Source organism: Neolamprologus multifasciatus, chromosome 3, assembly GCF_963576455.1.
Source record: "Neolamprologus multifasciatus chromosome 3, fNeoMul1.2, whole genome shotgun sequence".
In the NCBI taxonomy this organism is placed as follows: domain Eukaryota; kingdom Metazoa; phylum Chordata; class Actinopteri; order Cichliformes; family Cichlidae; genus Neolamprologus; species Neolamprologus multifasciatus.
Window position 1 is genome coordinate 47290871 of NC_140441.1, and position 19176 is coordinate 47310046.

At 42.7% G+C, this 19176-nt stretch overlaps 1 pseudogene across 1 annotated transcript; it reads right to left on the bottom strand.

The window, feature by feature from the left end:
• Window positions 1-887: 887 nt before the first annotated feature.
• Window positions 888-18124, bottom strand: LOC146523712 (NACHT, LRR and PYD domains-containing protein 12-like; annotated as a pseudogene). Its single transcript, XR_014873086.1, has 9 exons — window positions 18027-18124; window positions 16767-16902; window positions 14486-14562; window positions 12578-14369; window positions 10329-10505; window positions 8406-8582; window positions 6085-6261; window positions 3536-3718; window positions 888-2614 (listed from the first exon to the last, which is right to left on the bottom strand). The product of XR_014873086.1 is annotated as an NACHT, LRR and PYD domains-containing protein 12-like (transcript).
• Window positions 18125-19176: the final 1052 nt, after the last annotated feature.

Here is a 19176-nt window from a genome sequence, read left to right on the forward strand (position 1 = left end):
GAGGCAGCAATATAACAGAGCTAACATTAACAGTGCAGTGAATCCTGCTTGTGCCGTGATATTCAGGACTGCAAACCGAGCAGCATCACTGACTTTCAGCTTGTTGTGTTTGTGGATATATGACTGACTTTAATTATCCATAAAATCATCACATTCTCTTTAAGATTAAGGTCGACTATTGAACAGCGTATATTTAAAAGTAAAGGCTTTAAAACCAAGTAAACGCTGAAAGTACAAACGTCACTAATGTCACATAACTTTGCTGACATGTGGCCAACAGTAATGTTTTAATGTTCTTCATTATTAAACATTTGCACATAAATAAGTGACATAATATTCAGTGCTTACTTTAAAAGTTTACTCTTCGGTCCCCCCTCTTCTGCCGTATTTTGCGGCAAAATTATCCACACCCACCGCTGCGCTATGGAGTCTGGGATATGTTGGGTCATGAAGTCTACACCGCCACATCCTTAAAATTCAGGGAAATGAAGGACGCATTTGAAGGCCACATTTCGAGCAGCCTTTGAATTGGGAGCAGCCTTATTTGCGTCGCTGTGACGTAATCGGCCTTAAAATGCGGCCTTTGAGGCTGCAGACCCTGAATTGGGATACAGCCCTTGGCTGATTGTGACCTACACCCGTTTTCACACCGTGGCTCGTGTGATTAGGCAGAGGATCAATAGGGAGTCCATGACCCTCTTAGGGGGACACTCACACGGGACCTAAACCTGGGATTCTCCACCAGTCGCTCTCAGAACTGAAGAAACTTCTTGGATAAAATGTCTTCAAGAAACTTAAAGCAGTTCAGACGCTTTTCTTTCCCAGCTCCTCAGACTGTCCACCCTGTTAGCTTGGTTAAGCAGCCATGAAGAGTAGAAGGCCAAGTATGAGTTTCAAACAGTAAACACATTTATTTTTAAACCCTGCAAATAAACAACATTAACATCAAAAGTTTTACATTTCCTAAATTTATCCCACAATCTGAATATAACACCCACTTCCCTACATTTGATCCGCTGTGTTAAATATGATTAAGAACAGAATGTAATCATTTGCAAATCCTATAAACCAGTATTTTAAACAAAGTGAGAAAATGAAACATTTAAAGAAAAATATTAGCCCATTTTGAATTTGATGGCAGCATCCTCTCTCCAAAAACTAAAGGCTTTACGATGTTTAGTGCTGGACCATGTTGGTTAATGTGTAAACTTCTGAAACGTTCAACAGTTTCCATTTTGATTAACCTGACCAACATATAACATAGAAAACCTTTGAAGTGGACCTTAAACCACTAGTTTGGCACAACACCGGCTGCCGCCTCAGGTCTCTGCTCCTCCTGCCTCACCTTCCCTCATCCACCTGCTGCCTCTGTGGAAGCTCCGCCATAGCCACCACCAAACAACTGACTTATTTTTACACATCGACCAGCATCCGGCCAATCCACCACCTTTCATTGTTTATACCGTCACAAAAAAAAATCATCGGCCCATAAAAATGAAAAATCACCATCAGTATGCCCGATGGCCAGTCCAGCTATGGTCGTGCCATCAGTTAACCCTTCACGTGCCAGCTGTGACACACATGTCCAGGGTTGCCGACCCCTGCTCTAAAGCATCTGATTTGGATTCCTGAGATCAAATATATTTTCCTTTGGCTTTGTTTTCTTCCCATTTGTGGTTTTAATGTAGTGTTACATCTTGTTTGTTTGCTTCCATCTGTATACATGTCCAGATTCACTGTTATGTTTTTATTCTTACATTGCTGTGTCATCACTGTTCCCTCTGCTAACTGATTTGACCTTTTGTATCTTACACTTATACTTGTCATATTTGTATCTGCGCCTAAAAGATAAAAAGTTTTCCATGCTAAAACACAGCTCCACCTCCTGCAGTTCTCCCTCTGAACCACTAGATGTCTCTGTTATCTAAATGAAGACGTGCAGCACAGCAACCACAGCAGCGCTCAGATCACACATGTCCTGTTATTATGTATAAAAGCATGAAACAGGTGAGACAGGTGGGATCAATATTAATGTTGTGGAAATATATGAAAAAGCAACAGAAGAGTGAAAACATTTTGTGTTTCTAGAAAGATCTTTCAGCTCATAGCTGCTCACAGACTGTTTTTACAAGTGACAAACTGCAACTCTACAGTACATCTACAGTATATATCAAATATATTCTGTATTCAAATCTATTGAGTGATGTTTGAAAGTCTTTCCAGGTGAGTTTGATCCAGGAGGGTCTGAAGCCAGAGTCAGACAGAGACTGAGCAGAGACTGTAGAAGGACAGAGCAGCAGCAGAGCAGTCCAGATACACTGATGATCCTCTGTCAGATCCAGAGGGACACACAGGGATGATGCTGGACTCTACATTGTGTCTGACAGTGGAGCTGTTCTCAGAGCAGTTCACTCTGCAGCACTGACAGTCATCTGCACTTCTTCTCATTCCTCTGTCAGTCACTGCTGGATGAAGCTCTCCTCTCCACCTCCCAGTAACATGGCCCAGTCAGAGCGTCTCTACACACAAGCTGCTGCTGCTTTAACATCTCTGGATCATCAGGACACAGCTCCTCCTCTCTCAGCACACACACCGTCCTGTTTACCATCATCAGCTGCACCTGCAGAGAGAAGAAGGAAGAGCAGAGGAGATAAACGAGTGTTTCCAGAGACTCTTCATCAGCTGTCAGTCAGTGATGCAGCACATCCAGTATAAAGAGCAGCAGGGACTTCAGTGCTGGGACTGTACTCTCTCACCCCAACCGGTCGCAGCAGATGGCCCCGCCCCTCCCTGAGCCTGGTTCTGCCGGAGGTTTCTTCCTGTTAAAAGGGAGTTTTTCCTTCCCACTGTCGCCAAAGTGCTTGCTCATAGGGGGTCATATGATTGTTGGGTTTTTCTCTGTATCTATGAAGCGCCTTGAGGCGACATTTGTTGTGATTTGGCGCTATATAAATAAAATTGAATTGAATTGAATTGAATTGAATTACTAGGACTCATTGTTGCTTCACTTTTTCTAATCTTTGGATTTTTATTGAAGTTGATGAAAATGTTTTTCACTCCTAGTTTGAGTTTGGACTTTCATTCATTAGAAGAACCTTGGTGTGTCCACTCTGAGCTCTGTAGGAACCCCAACAACAAGCCCAACAATCCAGATGGACGGTTCCAGCTGTTAACTGGAGGAATTCCATCCAAACATCTGCTCTCACTAAATTCTTCCTCACCTACAGACTGTGTTCTTCACTGCTTTAACCTTGGAAATGAATGCAGTCATTGGTCTGCGTGCTGCTTTGTTCAGAGAGCTGATTGGCTGTTGAAAGCGTTTGATCAGAGCGTGTCAGCCGTTACTATGGTGACCATAAAGGTGACAAAATGGCAGAAACAGGAAGTGTTTGTGTCCAATCTTGAAGCCTGTCACCATTCTCCTCTCACAGCTTCACTGAGAAGCTGCAGCTTTACAGGAAACACTGGATCTTTGTTTCATACTGACTGTGTTTAGTACAATACTGCTGACAGCAGCACCCACTCACTCCATCACTCTACTGACCTCAGAGTCTCCAGTCTGTAGTCTGGACTCTGCTGAAGATCAGACAGCTGCTTCACATCTGGATCCTTCAGCTTGTTTCCTCTCAGGTCCAGCTCTCTCAGATGGGAGGGGTTGGACTTCAATGCTGCTGCCAGATAATCACAGCTGATCTTTGACAAACCACAGAAACCCAATCTGTATAAAGAATGAAAGATGTAAGTTTATTAGACTAAGAGTGAGCTTGAAATCATTCAGTGTTTCATCATCTGTTCAGAGCTGAAGAAGGTTCAGAATGTAGAAGTTTAGAAAATGGAAACTCCAAACAGCTGAAGCCAACAGGAAGCAGCTTCAAACTGGAAACTGTGCAGAGTTTCAGACTATATGTCCTGATGCAGCCAGTTGGATTTTGGAGATTTGAATCTCTGTTCTGTGACTAAGTCCTTGAATCATTTCTTCCAGTTGGTCCAACAAGACAGACTAAGTATTGGACATGTGTTGTGGCTCCATTAGGGGAGCTTCTAAATGTGATGTGATGGCCCCTCTGGGTCTGTCAGGTCACAGGACTGAAGAGAGCTCAAACTGGGCACACAGTTGTTCCAGTCTGGACCAAAGACTCTATACTGGGACTGAGGGACTGCTTTGACTGCACCCACTGGGACTTTTTAAAGGCTCATGTTCTCACTTAGATCATCGATTTCTACTTACATTTCTTTCTGGGAAAAATGGGGATTACTTTGAAAACAGGAAGTATTTTCCCCAATAAGCAGCCCTGGATTAGTAAATCACTCCAACATGTTCTCAGGCAGAAGAAGCTGTCTTGTTATGAGGGAGAGAAGAACAAGATTGAGGCACAGAAACTTTTTGAAAGAGCGTTAAAGCAGCTAAAATCAGGTGTAAAAGTAAAGCAGAGGATGAGCTGAATAAAGGACACTCAAGGCTGGCTTGGAAAGGAATGAAGTCCATGGTGGGGATGCAGAACAAGGAGCAAAGATGAATGTGATGCTGAATCAGCAGAAGACTTGGACTCATTTGATTCCAGCTTTGATATCATTGATTTCAATGAAGAGCTTTGTGATTGTAGCAAAGGGCTGGTAGCTCTGAGAGTCCCACTGATGAGGTGTTTGTGTGGAAATCTCTTAGTGGGACCAAAGAGAGAAAAAGCCCTGGTCCTGATGCTGTGGGAGGGAAATGATTGAAGTGTGTTGTGAGGAACTGACTTGGAGATTTTCACACATTTTCCAGTCCTCCTTGGAACAACAGGAAGTTCCCAGCATATGGAAACAAAGGTTAAGTGTCCTATGGCACTCAGTGATGATGGTGCTGTTGCCCCACCACCTCCACCTCTTTGTAAAGGAACTAACTGTAATCTGAAGCTTCAAATGGAACTAAGACTTCCTCCACTAGGTGGCAGTGTCTGATGAGAAAGTGTTAGTGGAGTTGGCCTGCTGTCAGAAACAGGAAGATGCAGGATTTGGGCTGAAATGGGGAAAAGTGGTTAGCACTAGTGCCTTAAAGCAAGAAGGTTGTAGGTTGAAGCTTGTTGGCCTTTCTGTGGAGGTTGGATGTTGTCCCACAGTCCAATGAAATGCTGTTTAGGTTCATTGGTGCTTCTAAATTGGCTGTAAGTGTGGATGTGTGAGAGTGCTTCTCTGTCTCTCTCTGTTGGCCCTGTGATGGACTGCTCACCTGTGCAGGTGGACCACGCCTCTTGCCCTATGACAGCTAGGGCACAGGCTGCAGCCCTGTGAGCCTAAGCTGAATAAACAGTTAGCAAAAATGATCCATAGATGGCCTGAAATCCCCCAGTTAGCAGTTTGGTAGCTATGACATGCTAATCCCATCCAGCAGCTGTATTCTACCTGTAAGCTGATCCCTGCTGAGCCAAAGCACTTTTTTATATACAAATTACAACCTTTAATAGAAACCTATTGGTCAGCATCTTATTAGCCTGCTGTTAGCTTCATTCCACAGAAAACTGAGAGAAACTAACAGAGTTGATAAAGAATAAAGAGAAATGTGCTGATTTAAAGCCTTTGAAGTGCTTCAGATGATCTCTGTCCACTTCTGTCCATTCATTCATTCATGTAAGCTTTCTAATGCAGCTTTGATCTTCACAGTCTGCTTTATGAAACTCATTCTAACCCTGAATGTCAGAGTGTTCCTCCTTCTCTTTCCCATCATTCATGCTGGCAGTGGAGGAGATTTGGATGTTGGACTGTGTTTTGGATGATGTGTGTATGTTTGTGTTGGACTGCTGTCTGTAAAGCAAACGCACATTTTACTTTGGATTTCAGTGTCAGACAGACTTTAAGGTGGAATGAAGAGTTGGAGAGTTTCACAGTGAATTATCCAGTGGAGGATTTTTCTTCTTCTTTGAAGGTTTGAAATGTGAACATTGTTCTGCTGCAGTCAATGGACTAAACCAGAGAAGAAGAAAACAGACTTTACCATGAAGATCCTCAGTGTGGATCAGTATAATATCAGCCTGATGGCTGCAGTTTAGTGTCAGCACAACTTTCACATCATTTTCATCTCAGCACAACTAAAACATGCTGACTGACCTCAGAGTTTCAAGTCCACATCCTGGACTCTCCAGGAAACCACACAGAAGCTTCACTCCTGAATCCTGCAGCTTGTAGTTGTAGCTCAGCTCCAGCTCTCTCTGATGGGAGGGGTTGGACTTCAGTGCTGCTGCCAGATAAACACAGCTGATATCTGACAAACCACAGTTCATCAATCTGTATAAAGAATGAAAGATGTAAGTTTATTAGACAAAGTGTGAGCTTGAAATCATTCAGTGTTTCATCATCTGTTCAGAGCTGAAGAAGGTTCAGAATGTAGAAGTTTAGAAAATGGAAACTCCAAACAGCTGAAGCCAACAGGAAGCAGCTTCAAACAAACACAACAAGAGAAAAATCTCTGAATGTTTCACATTAAAGTCGTACATTTATCATAAAAACAGGACAAAGACTTGAAAAAGTCGTGTTTTTCCTTCCAGGAACCACAAGGCTTCACTTTTAAAGGTGAAGTGTGAAAGAAATGGACATATTTGAAGTCCAACACCTTTTTCCAGTCACATTATTAAAGCAGACAAACTACAAGTTCATTTTCATTCCAACAAGTCATCTTCTGACCTGGACTAACAACACTGGTCTCTATGTGCAGCTGGCTGTGGACCAGTGCTCAGGGACCGTCTACAAAGTGCAACACTGAAAGAACATCACACACTAATTTGCTTCCAGCACTTTCACACAAACATCTTCTGTCATTATTGTCACCAAACTCTGTGGATCCTTTATTGCAAATTCAAGTGGGATCAAATGGTCAGACAAAAGAGGGTTATGAGGAAATATGATGAAATGTTGTGTATTAGCAGCAAGTTACTGAATCATTTTCCTCAGAAACCAAACAAAATGGTTGACAAACATGTTTTTTCAAACTCAGTGTTGGACTTGGATCAGCAGGATAAGCTGATGTTTAAAGGCATTTGAGTCTCGCTGTATGAGAGTCCAGTTATTACTCAATATTTATGGATGATGTTCTTTCAGTGTTGCACTTTGTAGACGCTCCCTGAGCCTCACAGCCAGCTGCGCGTGGTCCAGCTGACATTACCCAGCATTAGAGGCGGCTGTAAAAAAATGGATTTTCCTCTTTAAATGGTTTTAATTTGAATAAAGCGATGTTGATTCATTCAATCCTGAATCGATTTTTAATATAAATGTATTTTGCCAGAATCTCAGGTTAAAGCTCCCAAAAGTATTTCAACAACAACCAAACAGATAAAACAGTAAATGAGAGCAGCTAAACACACAAAGATGGAAACACAGAGCGTGGATCGTTCACTCGACGGACACGCCGTCGGGGCTGAAAGTGGACAGCTCACAGATCCTGAAGCTGCAGGTTTCATCTGTCTCCAACCAAAACTGACTGAACCAGCAGCAAAAGAAGATCCAAACTACGCTTTACGTTTGATGAACATCGTCATGAATTCTCTCTGACTTTGACATTTACTTCCTGCACAGCTCTCTCTCTCTCAGTGTACTTCAAGAACAGTTTACCTTCAAAAATCTGTTTTCTGCATTATTCACTGCTTATTACGCACCAGTCTGCTGTTGTGTTCACTGCTGTCGGCCTCCGAAAACAAAGCCTCATTTCTGCTGTTCAATACTGAAGAAATTGAAACCTTTTAAAATGATGACAGATTACAAACTCTCAGCTTTGTCTGTAATCAAACCTCTGTAACTTTGCTTCACTTCAGCAGCATCAGGTCATGTTCACATGTTGATTCATGGTTTGCTTCAGTTTTTGATCGACTGCAGAATATTTTGAAGGTTATCTGCTATAAAAAGCCAGAACAGGAAAATCTGCTTCATGTGTTTCTGTTTGATCTTCCGTGACTTTGACACAAAGGCCTCTGCTGTGATGATCACACCTCTGATCAAGTCTCACAGTGTCAGCTTTGTTTTTATACATATGGATATGTGCTGATAAATGATCAGAATTATAATATTTCCCACTGTCTGCTGCGTGCCGTGACCTTTGACCTGCTAAAGACAGTCAGCTGTGGATTATTCATTTTTGTGTCTGATACTTAGAACTGTGAGGAAGAACACTACACAGTTAATCAGGGTCCCCTCTCTCTGAATCAGGAAAGGTGGGCGGGCCGCGTGTGGGCCGCGGGCCATACGTTGAGTATCACTGTTTGAAATGTGAACATTGTTCTGCTGCAGTCAATGGACTAAACCAGAGAAGAAGAAAACAGACTTTACCATGAAGATCCTCAGTGTGGATCAGTATAATATCAGCCTGATGTCTGCAGTTTAGAGTCAGCACAACTTTCACATCATATTCATCTCAGCACAACTAAAACATGCTGACTGACCTCAGAGTTTCAAGTCCACATCCTGGACTCTCCAGGAAACCACACAGATGCTTCACTCCTGAATCCTGAAAGTTGTAGTTGGAGCTCAGGTCCAGCTCTCTCAGATGGGAGGGGTTGGACTTCAGTGCTGCTGCCAGATAATCACAGCAGATCTCTGACAAACCACAGAGCTCCAATCTGTATAAAGAATGAAAGATGTAAGTTTATTAGACAAAGTGTGAGCTTGAAATCATTCAGTGTTTCATCATCTGTTCAGAGCTGAAGAAGGTTCAGAATGTAGAAGTTTAGAAAATGGAAACTCCAAACAGCTGAAGCCAACAGGAAGCAGCTTCAAACAAACACAAGAAGAGAAAAAACTCTGAATGTTTCACATTAAAGTCGTACATTTATCATAAAAACAGGACATAAACTTGAAAAAGTTGTGTTTTTCCTTCCAGGAACCACAAGGCTTCACTTTTAAAGGTGAAGTGTGAAAGAAATGGACATATTTGAAGTCCAACACCTTTTTCCAGTCACATTATTAAAGCAGACAAACTACAAGCTCATTTTCATTCCAACAAGTCATCTTCTGACCTGGACTAACAACACTGGTCTCTTTGTGCAGCTGGCTGTGAGACCAGTGCTCAGGGACTGTCTACAAAGTGCAACACTGAAAGAACATCACACACTAATTCGCTTCCATAATCCAACCTGAAGAGGAAACAGAGACGGCTCCCCTTCAAAGTAAAAGCTGCTCCTTTTGGACACAGTATCAAAGAAAGTCTACAGTATAACATAGAAAAGACAGAACAAAGTTTTGGTTGTTTTTAAATTGTGCAGAAATGAAACTACACTAAGCTCAATTATGTGACAGACATTTCATCCCATGTCAGTTTGGCCTCATCCTGGGCCGGATTATCCAGCACACACTCTGACCACAGGCCCAGGGGCCACGCACAGCTGGGCTCCATCCAAGAGACAGGAAACAAACCAACACAATAATAAAAAGCACCATGTGATCTTCTTACATCTTCAAGACAAACATAGTAAAAACATGAGCATATTTGTTTCCTGATAAAATGATGTGACAGGTAGAACAGAGTAAAGTGGTGGTGTTACAGCCTTTCTCCCCTCTGCTGCCGAGGCTGTTAGTCTCTCCCAAACTCAGCTACAGGACTTCCAAATGAATGAAAGCAGCAGAAGTGGCTTTACAAATGAAAGAGGAAGAGGAGAAGAAGAGGGGAGGGAGGCCACCCTGACCATCACTCCAGCTGAAAACATCACACTTCCATTAAAGTTGGTGAGAAAATGTTGAGCAGGATGAGCTGCTAGCTAATCTGGAGGCTTTAGCAGCAGCTCACAGTCACAGTGGATTTCCACTCATGAAAAAGCTCTGGCTGCTTCATTTCTCATTTTATATCAGAGACTTTAATGCTTCACTGAAGCTGTACTGTGATGCTTCCATATTCCAGTGAGGCCTCCATAATGATTTCAGCTGTTCTGTACACACACTGTGTGCCCTGTATGGCTCAAAGTTTCTGCAGCCTGTTTTTATCTGCTATCATCAGATCTTCATCATCCTCATTCACATCCCTCACACACTCTACAGCCTCATCAGCACTGACTTCATCTTCACTGACTGATGGAGCACAACATGAACCTGTGGAGGCTGAAACACTGTCCTGTCAAATATCTCCCCGTCACCACTCCACTTCTGTCAGCCTTTAAATGAACCCTGCTCAAGTCTGTCACTTCTGTTTGGAGCCAAAAGGATAAACTGTTGTTCAGTCGTTTGGAAAGACACAACATTTCTGAAAGCACTCAAACTTCTTCACATTTTTCTTCAGAAACATCCTGAACATTTCGAAACTAAAGAAAGTTTCAAACATCAATCAAAGACCTGAAATATAGAAAAACTACAACAGCCGCAGTCAGTGAACTCACCTCAGAGTCTCCAGTCGACAGTTTGGACTCTCCAGTCCAGCACACAGAAGCTTCACTCCTGAATCCTGCAGGTTGAGGTTGAAACTCATGTCCAGCTCTGTCAGATGGGAGGGGTTGGACTTCAGAGCTGAGGCCACAACTTCACAGTGAGACTCGGAGAGTCCACACAGAGTCAGTCTGTGATGATAGAAAATATAAAATGTGTGATTATAAAAGCAGAAAATCTGCATTATAAACACAGACTGAATGTATATGAAGACAAAACAGAGTGAGGTCATAATCTGATGAATCTGCTCTTCACATCTGTGCTTAAGCTCCTCTTACTGTGTTTGACATGACACAACGATTGAGTCTCTCTCAGACCTGCAGACTTTTAATGAGAATCTTTGTTTGGCTTTAATCTGCAGATGAAGGAGGAAGATGGTGTCACATTTAGGCTTCCATAATGTCCACAGTCTGTCACTGAGATCTGATCCAGAGTCTGTCATGAATTGGCTGTAGAGGCAGATGAGGACCCAAACGCAAAACTCACAGAGACAGGAACTGAACTCAAAATCACTGCTTTATTGCCTTAACACGAAACAGAACTAAACCAGGAATACTAACAGAAGACCAAGGGAACACAGAAAGCCACACAGGTTCGGGGAGGAGACATTGACGACGCAACACCGAACTGAGGGAGACATGCACATGAATACACAGAGGGTTAATGAGGGAAGTGGAAGCACACGGGGAACACAGCTGACACAGATAAACATAACGAGACATGGCAGGAGTAAACCACACTGACGGGAGACCGTCAAAGTAAAGTACACAGTACACAGAGGTGCAGACAGGAGGAGAGAGCACAGACATAACGGGCTGGGGAAAACATCAAATGAAACACGAGGGGAAACGAGGGCTCACAGATACACAGAGGGGCAATCAAATAAGGAACATCTTTAACAGAACCTAGGAACCACGGCATAAGGAAAAAAATACAAAAAAACAAGAAAACTGAGAATACTGTGCCAACATGGCCCAGGACCATGACAGAGTCAGAGTGAAGACACACATTTGGACTGTTTCCTGTTTTGACTCCACAACATTTTGAATGAGTTCAGTTCAGTGAAGAGTTCCAGCTGGAAAGATGATCTCTGTTTGCTACCTGCTGTCAGGTACGACTGTTCACGTCCACACGCAGGAAAAACCTGCTGACTGTTACCAAACGGAGCAGAAATCTCATCACTGGACAATAATGATGAATGAACTCAGAGCTGCTGATATCAGATCTGATTTCAGGGGAACTAAACACAGAAATGATTGGCTCATTTTAGCTTTCTGAGCCATTATCTGCTGGTGTGTCGCTAGTTGGCAGAAAATGATTTGTATTCCTGTTCAGGGCTTCAGTGTTTATGAGTCCAGATCCAGGTGACAGCAAGTCAAAATGATGTTACCTGTCTGTGTCCAGCAGCAGCCTGTATTCACTTTGAATATTGTTATAACCTGACATGGATCAGTTTGTCTTTAATTGGTTTGTAAATGTCACTGTTTCCATTGGACCTGAGTGACGGTACAAAGACAGAGAGGGAGAGAAAGGAGAGAGAGGATGGAGACAGCAAAGATAGAGCAAACACAAACAGGTGAGAGTGGACAGGTGACCAAGGTCAGCAACCAATCAGAGAGCTTCTGTTTGACCCACTGTCACTGATGATGACTGCACATAACCAAGCAGTGTGTTACTCTGATATCAAATATGGATCCTGCTCTTATAATAATGATCATCAAATGATATTATTGTGTTATTTTGTAGCTGAATACGATGTTTGTGTGATTATCAGTGAAAGAAGCAGTGAGGAGGATGGAGAGAGAGAGAGGACAGAGGGTGAAGTTAGAAACACTAAAAGGATTTTTCATGGATTTCATGGATGATTTGAGTGATTTCCAGCAGGACTGACACTTAAACATGTCAGTGGACGTCCTAAAGAACATATTCGCTGATATGAAACGTGTCATTGAACAGGATTAATATCAGTGGAAACATGGTGGAAACAGCTGTGACTGCATGGATGTGACACACTTCAAATCTGTTCTCCACTCTTGGATTTGGGATCCATGGAGCTGCTGCTGAGTCTGTACAATAAAGGAATGGTGTGGAAGGTTGCAGCGTATGGACACAAACACTTTGTGGTTACAATCTGATTTTATTTTCAAAATTAAACTACTAACCTACACTGATCAATGATGTTAATGATCACATCTGGACTCACCCAGCCTTTCTGCAGTTCCTCACAGCTGGAATCAGTCTCTGTTGGCCCCGCTCTGATGTTTTGTACTTCTACAGGTCCAATTCATCCAGAACCTCCTCTGATATCTGCAGCATGAAGGCCAGAGCTGAGCACTGGATCTCAGAGAGTTTCTTCTTTGATCTGTTCTCTGACTTCAGGAACTTTTGGATCTCCTGAAATAATGAGAGGTGGTTCATCTCCATCAGACAGTGGAAGATGTTGATGCTTCTGTCAGGAGAGATTTCATCACTGTTCATCTCCTTCAGGTTGTTGATGACTCTCTGGATGGTTCCTGGACTGATCTCTGTCTGACCCAGCAGACCTACTAAGAGTCTCTTGTTGGACTCTAGACAGAGGCCATGAAGGAAGCGAACAAACAGGTCCAGATGGCCATTTTTACTCTGGAGGGATTTCTCCATCACTCTCTCAAGGAAATCATCCAGAGAGGACTCGTTGTATTTTTTTCCCAAAAAGTCCTTCAGCACCTCTGTCTTCCTGTTGGTGAAACAGTGGAACGTGTATACAGCAGCCAGAAACTCCTGGATGCTCAGATGAACAAAGCAGTAGACTGGTTTCTGGAAGATCACACACTCTCTTTTGAAGATCTCTGTACAAACTCCTGAGTACACCGAGGCCTCTGTCACATCCAGACCACACTGCTCCAGGTCTTCTTGGTAGAACATGATGTTTCCTTTCTCCAGATGTTCAAACGCCAGCCTCCCCAGCTTCAGAAGAACTTCCCTGTCAGCCTCCGTCAGCTCCTGTGGACTCGTCTCATGTCCCTCATGGTACTTGTTCTTCTTCCTCTTTGTCTGAACCAGCAGGAAGTGTGAGTACATGTCAGTCAGGGTCTTGGGCAGCTTTCCTCTCTGCTCTGTAGTCAACATGTGCTCCAGAACTGTAGCAGTGATCCAGCAGAAGACTGGGATACTACACATGATGTGGAGAATCCTGGATGTCTTCATGTGGGAGATGATTCTGCTGGACAGCTCTTCATCACTGAATCTCCTCCTGAAGTACTCCTCCTTCTGGGCGTCAGTGAAGCCTCGTACTTCTGTTAGCCTGTCAACACATGTAGGAGGGATCTGATTGGCTGCTGCAGGTCGGGAAGTTATCCAGACGAGAGCCGAAGGAAGCAGATTCCCCTGGATGAGGTTTGTCAGCAGCTGGCTGACTGATGACTTCTGTGTGACATCAGACAGCAGCTCCCTGTTGGTGAAATCCAATGAAAGTCTGCTTTCATCCAGGCCGTCAAAGATGAACAAAAGCTGAGAGACAGCCAGCTTCTCTGCGGTGACCTTCTGTAATGTTGGATGGAAAACATGGAGCAGCTCCAGAAGACTGTACTGCTCATCTCTGATCAGGTTCAGCTCCCTGAATGAAAGCAGAACCACCACACTGACATGTTGGTTCTCCAAGCCCTCTGCCCAGTCCAGAGTGAACTTCTGCACTGAGAAGGTTTTTCCAACACCAGCCACGCCGTTGGTCAGAACCACTCTGATGGGTCTCTGTTGGTCAGGTAAGGCTTTAAAGATGTCCTGGCACCGGATTGGAGCGTCATGGAGGGCGTCCATCTTGGAAGCTGTCTCCAGCTGCCTCACCTCATGTTGGGTATGAACCTCTTCACTCTGTCCCTCTGTTATGTAGAGCTCAGTGTAGATCCTGTTGAGGAGGGTTCTACTTCCTGTTTCATCACTTCCTTCAGTCACACGTTCACATCTCCTCCTCAGACTGATCTTATGTTCATCTAAAACCTCCTGCAGACCAACATCTGCTGAAAGAAAGAAAAACAATGAGACTAAAGAGAAAGAAAACTCTTCAATGTCTGAACAACACAAGAAGTCCAGTTTTCAGAAATGAGTCCATCAGCAGACAGATGTTCAGTCTTACTTTGTACACAGCTGCTCTGATTGGCTGTCTGCAGTCCAGCTCTGCTTCTGGATCTTTCTCCACACTGTGCAGAAGCTCTGATGTTGACAGAGAAAAGTTAAAGTGGAGATACTTCTGTACACCTTTGATTAGACTCATTATAAAAAGGAAAAAAAAAGTTTGAACACAGTCATGTTTCCAGTTCACTGACTTACATTTATTCCATGGACACTCACTCTAACCTGAACCACAGCTACAACCCAACATTGTTGAGGCCTCATCTCCTCCTTTCCTGACTGTAGAGGTTAAATATGCAACAACCAACAAATAAAAGAATTTGGTTCATTTCAAAGAAATTCACACGGTGACCAAGTAAAGTAACCGTAGTAAAGGAGACAACATCCCGTTGATGGCGGGATTATTTGAAAGATTTGCTTTAGTCACGTCACCAAATGCAGTTGAACCACCCGTGGATCCATGTTTGACCATTCTACCACTCTGAGCTCTGCTTTTTAATCATTTTATTATTATCATCATTCATTTATTCATTCTTTGGAGGGGGGCTATTTCCTAATGCCGCCCTAATAAGGTGATGTTCAAGGGGAAATAGAACAGAAACTCTTTCAGTGTTATTCATTAATAAATTAACAGATAAACTGAGAGAAAAAAACTGAGATTTAAAGGAGAGAGTGAGAAACTTGATCATCCATCCTCATAATACATGTTTATCAGTATCTGCTGTGACCATACTGCAGTGATAACTACAAGTCTACATTTCTGTGACTGTTGATCAATCACAGCAGGAATCTGAGCTCATCTCTGCACACAGAGCAGCTTCAGCTCTGGGATAAACAGCTCGCTTCACGTCCTTCTCAGCTCACAGACACTCATCCTGATATTTTCCTTTAACATTTGATGGTATAATTCATCTGAGTTTACACTTTATCTGCATGAATACAGAAAAATAGACACAAACACCATAAACCATCAGTTTCACCATGTAGAATATATTGTTGTTTCCTTGCTTTTAATTCAGAGAAAAACTCTGATTTTGATTTTCTCTGTTCTCTTTGCCACAGCCCATCCCAGCAGCAGCTGAAGCAGCTGACTGTCACAACACTGAATAACACTTTAGGAGGAATTTCAGAGGTCAGTAAAGCTCCAGTTTCAACATCAGTTAATTAATCATAGTTCATCATAAATGTTAACCTGGCTGGCACACATGTTAATGTTAGCCATTTAAATATTAGCACTTAGCTGAGGCCACAAGAAGAAGAGGCCCTAGAAGAACAATGGATGATAAGATTCAATTTTCAAGACTAGGCAGAGACGTGTTTTCCTTTACTGTCTCTTACAGAGGAGGGAGCAGATACCAGACGAGGTCACGGAGGTACAGGGAGGATTCGCAGCAGACAGCAAGACGGCCACGTCCATGCGAGAGAGCGATGGCTACGATAATCTCTGTTTTTGTCTCACTATATAATGTTGTACAGCCCATTTGAGGGTTATCCTCTCTGTGAACCAGATGCTTGATTTCACACAGAGGTCCACAGCGCTGTGTAAACATGTAATTTCAACTGCCAAAGCAAATTAAATCTTTTTAAATGTAAAAAAGCAAACCCAAACCCGGATAACTAGAAGGGTTGCATCAGGAAGCATCAAACACATGGATCCATCTACTGCTGCAACCCCTGTGGAAATAAGGGAGCCTCCCAAAGTACCTTTAGCCCATAGCCACATTAGCAGTTTGCTAAGCTAGAATTAAGGTAGCTGTTAGCTGCTATGGCTAATAAAAATGCAACAAACATTATGGTTGTCCTGTTAGTCTGTAACATTATCATAGATGGAGTTAATTTAACAGGAAAACAGTTCTTTATGTTTCTCTCACAGAACCTGATTGAACAGCATCAATGACACAGAAACAGGATCAGCCTACATCACCAACTCAATTTGATCAGTTATGGGACGATTTACCTCGACAGGCTCCTTCACTCGCTGCTTTTAAACCTCCTTTAAAACACAATTTTACTCCCTGACCTTTGACCCAGTGTGACATGCTGACTCACTACCTCAGACAGCTTAAAAATAGTCTTTTTGTTTTTTGGTGCTGCCTAAAAGAACCGTAAAATATCTGTCCTATAGACAGTTATGTTCATATATTTTTGTACTACATCAGGAAACTCAAAAATATAGTTTGTAATATTTAAATCCTTATTTTTAAAACTGTTTTTGTCATTTTTCTTCTCCCATTGCATCAAAAATCATTATTTACACTGAATAAATGAGTCAGCAGCTCTCTTACATTGTTGCTGCAGGTTCATTACTGAAGTCTGGAGGTGTGTCTTTGGACCGGTCACTCCTCACAGACACACAGCTGGATGCTGCAGATGCTGCTCCATCCTCTTCCTCCATCTTCTTGATGTCAGGGTGGAGTTAGTCTGAGAGGTAAACACACACACTCAGAGGTGCTGTTGTACTGGAAGCATCACACTGATGGGTTTCTAAAGTTCTCATTGATCATTTCATGGAGTTTCTGTGGTAAACACTGTGCTGTGACGTATGTGTTATGGTGAGGGTCATGAGGGCTAACCAGCCCCACTCCTTACTCCTCATATTTCAGGCTGAAGCACAATAACAGCCTAAACCTAACCAGGAGGCTGTAACCTCAAAGGGACTTCAGGGTTAGAAATAAAGGTTCAATGAAATGAAGCAGATCATAAAAACATGAGTTCCAACTTTAAAAGAAGCATCCACATGATGACGGCACAGCAGAGGAGCACTTTCTCTAACACACTGATTCAGTTCCACTGACACAAGGACACACACAGGAAGGCACACACACACACAAGCCTTTATAAGAAACAACACAATCATCTGCGCTTGACTTGTCAATCCAAGTCCTTAGCCCATGAGCCCGCGGTATCAGACCACAGATATTCCCTTACTTTGAAAAAATAAAGCCAGTTTTCAGAACAGACCTGATGTTTATGCTACAGCCTGTTTACCAATATAATCAATATCAGATATCAGAGCAACAGAAACCTCGGTGATCAGGACGCTGGGACTGAGAACAGGAAGTGGCTCAAACGTCACAGTTTCATAACGTCACCCTGAACTCCACTCACGGAGTTTCTGTCGCCATTGTAGTTTTTAATGTCCCGTGATAAAGGCGGGTCTTTCTGTGAATCCGCACGCTCATTGGCTAATAGCTCGAGACTGACACATTGCTATCCAATGAGCGTGCGCGAACTTCCGACATAAAGTTGTTTCCTTTGAAAAACCAAAGTCTGATTATTTTTGCCTCCACTGACGGAGCCTGTTGTTCCCGCCACAGAGACACAGTAATGTCAGAGCGGTGTTAACACTCACCCTGCCTCAGCACAGCTCTCACTCTCCTCCTGCTCTCTCACACTAAACGGAGGCTCAGCTAAACTCACTTCCTCTCTACTTACAGGAAACCAGCGCTCAGAGGAGCCGACCGGCCTCACATTTCACCCACAGACACGAACAGCGTGGAATTATTTTATGTCATAAAAAGAAACATATTCATGTTAACACTCACCTGCCTTAGCTCCACCTTCCTCCTCCTGCTGCTCTGAACGGAGGCTCAATACTTTCACTTTCACTGCTGCTCCCTAAACAAAGAGGATGCTGGGACTTGTAGTTTTTTCCTTCCGGTGCGGTCTTCCTCTTTGTTTGTTTGTGTTCAAGTTATTTCGATCATGTAAACATCAACAGAACACGTGAAGCCACACAGAGTTTGTATGTTGAGGTGGGTAGGAGGGTCTGGGTTCATTAAAAAAATCACCATCCCTTCAGCTTGTTCGTGGCCAAAAGTGTCCATGTGTTATGTTTTTGTTTCTTTGCTACTTTTTCTGCATAAAGTTTTTTTTATAAATATAAAATAGTCATTACTTTTTACATTTTTAATCCTTCAAACTAGGGATGCACCGATACCACTTTTTTGGAAACGAGTACGAGTACGAGTACTTGCATTTCAGTACTCGCCGATACCGATACCGAGTACTTAATAAAAACATGATTTAAATTTACAGGTAACAGCTTTAGTCCTATAATTTAACAAACAAAACAAAACAAGGGACTAGTTTGGAATTAAGAACATTTATTTAAAATGAAAAGCATGTTGTATGCAACATATTACAGAATAAATAATTATGAAAAAAAAAATTAAACAATGACAGTGCAACTCCAGTATTGTTTTCAGTTTATTGTAAACTCTGCCGCTTTGGACAACACAAGGGGCATTAATAAACATCTTTGCTATTTAGTGAACAATATTTGAATAAACTAACAACATCCACCAACATAGAACTGTGGCTGTCAGTGCAACCGAGGTAGGTATTAACATCAAGTCTAAGACGACTCACTTAATGGAGAGAAAAAGTGAGTGGCAGGGTTTTTTTTAAGAAAAGTAGCTTTTCTGCATTATCAGCAGTCAGACTGTTTCTGTTTTCATCTATAACGTGTGACACTGAGCTAAAAAGCCTTTCACTTTCCACACTGCTACATGGGGCTGAGAGGTATTTACTCGTCTGTTTCTCTGTTTAGAAGTCTCACTAGCACAGTCACAGCTGGGATGACATCAGAGGCTAGTGCGTCGTAGCTGCTCACTTTTTTTAGTTAGTTCCTCAAATTGGGCGGGGATGGCAACAGTCGTCTCCATAAGAGCCCATTGGTGAGCGGTGAGATAG